Source organism: Mustela nigripes, chromosome 7, assembly GCF_022355385.1.
Source record: "Mustela nigripes isolate SB6536 chromosome 7, MUSNIG.SB6536, whole genome shotgun sequence".
Lineage (NCBI taxonomy): Eukaryota > Metazoa > Chordata > Mammalia > Carnivora > Mustelidae > Mustela > Mustela nigripes.
The window spans coordinates 32227676-32231436 of NC_081563.1; the positions used below are offsets into that span (position 1 = coordinate 32227676).

General features: G+C 44.7%; 1 pseudogene; it reads left to right on the plus strand.

Moving 5' to 3' along the window:
* Positions 1 to 1393: 1393 nt before the first annotated feature.
* Positions 1394 to 1751, plus strand: LOC132022283 (MICOS complex subunit MIC13-like; annotated as a pseudogene).
* Positions 1752 to 3761: the final 2010 nt, after the last annotated feature.

Sequence of the window (3761 nt, forward strand, 5' to 3'; positions counted from 1 at the left end):
AGTGATCTTGGTTCAGCTGCAGGAATAACTTATGCATGAATTAGCAACCGAAACCAGTAAAGCTATTGACTGAGAATCAGGTGGATGGTAACCTCTTTCCCCCTTGATATATATCTGGTGTTTGTAGGTTGGTCTGGTTAATTTGGGCAAGTCTGTCTCTGGACTCCTAAACTCCCACTTTCAGAGTCTTAAGGCACCTGTTCCAGTCACCTTGCTCTGGGTCTGTTTCTCATGACCAGTTCTAAGTACAGTCTAAGGCTGCTCAGAACCTTAAAGCTGTTGGGAGTATAGGCAATATATCTATGTTACTATGTTGTCATAGCATAGAATGGAAGAACAGAAAGGAGCTTTTAAACTCACCAAGTCCAAGAGAAGGCTCGGGTCCAGAGAGGGGCTGTGATTTACCCAAGATCACCTGAAAGAGTGTCTGGCAGAAGTGGGAACTTTCCAAAAAGGAATTGGAAATGAACAGTGGGCATGTTTATTACCTTTTACCAACAGGTGGAGTTTGTGCACTAAACTATTATTACTAAAAAGGGAAAACATTTCTTCCATATGTTTCAAGGTTTAATTCACTGAGCAAAGACCATATTGCCAATATGCAATTTTAAGGAAGTTGGGGCAGAAAGGCACTTATTTTACTAGTTTAATGAAGCACTAGATTTCAGGAATTACCATTCTGTTTTGGAGGGACAGTGATAGATGTTTGTGCATAGCAAAGTCTTGGGCCCTCAAATATGGCTTTGTGGTTCCTGACTGTCCTTCTGGGTTGCCTGTGACGCACAGTATAAGAATCCTTCAATTATTCTGAAAGTAGCTGGCTAGTGGCTGTAGTTTTTCTTCTGTCCTCCCATTTCTCTCCCTCACAGGGTGTTACCTCTTCATGTCGGGAACATTCTTTTCCGTTAGGGTCCCCCATTCCATGCAGCCCTTAGAGGTGTAGACTCAGGTCGTGTTTCTTTGCCCCGGAATAGGGGCATGTCTGAGAGGGAGCTCCAGCCTCACTCCAAGCCCTCAGCTAGGATAGGGGCCTGAGGGAAAATGAACCAGGGCTAGCCTGTACCTGTTTGTGGCTTTTATTAGCTAACCTTTGGCGTTCTTCCTTTAGATAAAAGGGGAAAAAAAAAAGATATGGTTCATTTTTACTTTTTGATTTTTCTTTTCTCACTGAGGATCCATTTTGAGACACCGTCCTTTTCACCAAGAAGATATACTTCTCTGGCAAACCAGACTTCCTATTGTTGACAAAGGGGCCAGACCCTTCCTTTTTCCCTTCCTCATATGTCTTCCTCTCCTAGGCCAGTCACCTTCACACGGAGAACTCTGTTCTCAGGAGACATTCATTCTCCTGGGTGAGTCAAGTGTCCTTGCTCACTTGCCGTGTTGAGTGACCATGGTGCCCTGAGTTTGGTCAGTGATGAGGTTCCTCATCATAGGCAGTGTGGCTAGGGGTGCCATCTATTTGGTATATGACCAGGAGTTGCTGGGACCAAGTGACAAGAGCCAGGCTGTCCTTCAGAAGGCGGAAGAGGTAGTTCCTCCAGCCTTGTACTACCAGTTCAGCCAGTATGTGTGTGAGCAGACTGGTCCAATGATACCCTAGCTCCCAGCCCCTCCGAAGTTTAACTCCCATCTGTGACACCTGGAATTCAGGCATTATTTCAGTGATGTCGAGTCCATTAGTGGCTCCCTCTAAGGACTGCAAAACCTCCAAGGAGGGCTGGGAACACCTGAGGGAGCGAACTGAGTAGCCTATCAGAGGAGGTTGCCTGCCCCAGTCAGGAACAGGGGCAGGGGTGCCATAAACCTGGAGACTCCAAACTGGGACTGGGACCCCACTCCAAGGGCATCTCCTGGCTTTGCCAGAGCAATAAAGGACTTTGGAGGTGCAAAAAACCCCAAAAAGCAAAAACAAATATAAAACAAAACAAAACAAAACAAATAAAATAAAGAAAGAAGAAAAGAAAAGAAAGAAAAGAAAAAAAATAATACTTTTTGAGGGTCTGCCTTAAGTAAGCTGAAAAACTGTTGAGTTTACCTGGGACTGTCCAGGTTTTAGAACTTAAAGTCCTATGATTCAGGAAACCTTCCATTTTGGAAAAACTCAGACAGCTGGTCACCCTAACCCAAGGTGGAGCATGGTCTGGGAGCTCTGTAAACTGTCTATTAGCTTCTCAGGTGCTCAGCAAGGCTGAGAGGTTTCAGATCCTTACAGAGGAAAGCATGACATGGTGGAAAAGCTTTTAATTAGAACTGCAGACCTTGGGTCCTGGTCCCAGTTTGACTGCAAAAGAGGTAGAGCTCTAGGACAGATCACTGAACATCAGTCTCTTCCTTTGAAGAGTAGAAACATTGGATTTGATGTTCTTTGACGTTTGGCAACCCAGATTCTGCAACTCTATTTCTAAAGGTATGTGATGAATCAATTCCCACGAATTCGTATTCCCAGATAGGAGAAAATAGGTAAGAAGGCTTTGTTGACACTTGCTGATGATGCTAACATTTATGAAGGTCTTATTCAGTGCCAGACACAGCCATTATTTTACTTCATCCTCACAACTTAAAAAAGATTTTATTTTTTTATTTTAGAGAGAGAGCGAGCAGGAAGAGGGGCAGAGGGAGCGGGAGAGCGAGAATCTCGAACAGACTCGGCACTGAGCTTGGAACCCGACATGGGGCTTGATGTAGGGCTCAATCTCATGACTCTGAGATCATGACCTGAGCCAAAACCAAGAGTCAGAGGCTCAGCTGCCTGAGCCCCCCAGGAGCCCCAAGGTAGATGCTTTTTTTACTTTCATTTACAGACGAGAGGCTCAGGCCTAGAGAGAGTACATCACATGCCCCAAACAGAACCTGGGAGGTCCTGTTCCCAAGCCCAGACTTGAACTGTTGGTCTCACTGGCCAGGGATGAGTCAAGGGTTGAAATGAACAGGCTAATTGTTTCCCCTCAAAGGACTGGAAAAAGGAAATAGTGGCTATTTGGAAAGAGATCTTCCCATTCTGGGCTGCTAAAGGTTATGGTCCCTCAAAATAGAGCCTGGTATTTGAGAAATTAGTGTTCTTAGCTTCTAGCCAGGCCCGTCCCTGCTCTTTAAGACTAAACAAAGGGTGGTAAAACCAATTGAGAATTAGAGCATTCCCCCACCCCGACTCCTCCTTTCCTGAGGCTTTAGGATAGTTCTACTCCCTACAGGCTCTGTGAAGCATTTTGCGGGCTGTTAGAAAGACTCAGAAGGTCACTGTCAACTGCTCCCGCTGTCTCTTACTGATGATCTGGAAAATGATTCCATTTAGATCAGGCTTGCCTAAAACTGTGTGTATTGGGCGGGGGTGTGGAGGTGTGGGGGGCTGGTGGTGGGGGGGCGTGAGGAATGTAGGAAGATTCTTATTAGGCACGCTTCTTCCCTTTTTCAAGAAAGGATGATTTGAAATACAAACAAAATAAGTCTGTGGGGTCACATTCACAGGAGCTGGCTGAGTTTCACTTAATTAAACTACTGTGATTGCTTTATTCATACATTTCACTTGCCCCATGCCCTTCCTCTCTGACTCCTTATGAAGGCAATGCTATTCCATTGGTGGGGGTGGGGGTGGGGATTAAATTCTGTTAGTCTTTAAGACCAACACTAATTAACAACATTTATTTTACTCTGATTATCTACGTGAAAGTATGCAGAAGTAAATTTATATTCTCAGAATGTGACTGCTTTGGACTGAAAAAAATGCCATTAAAGGGAATTAACAATTCCTCAGAACTCAC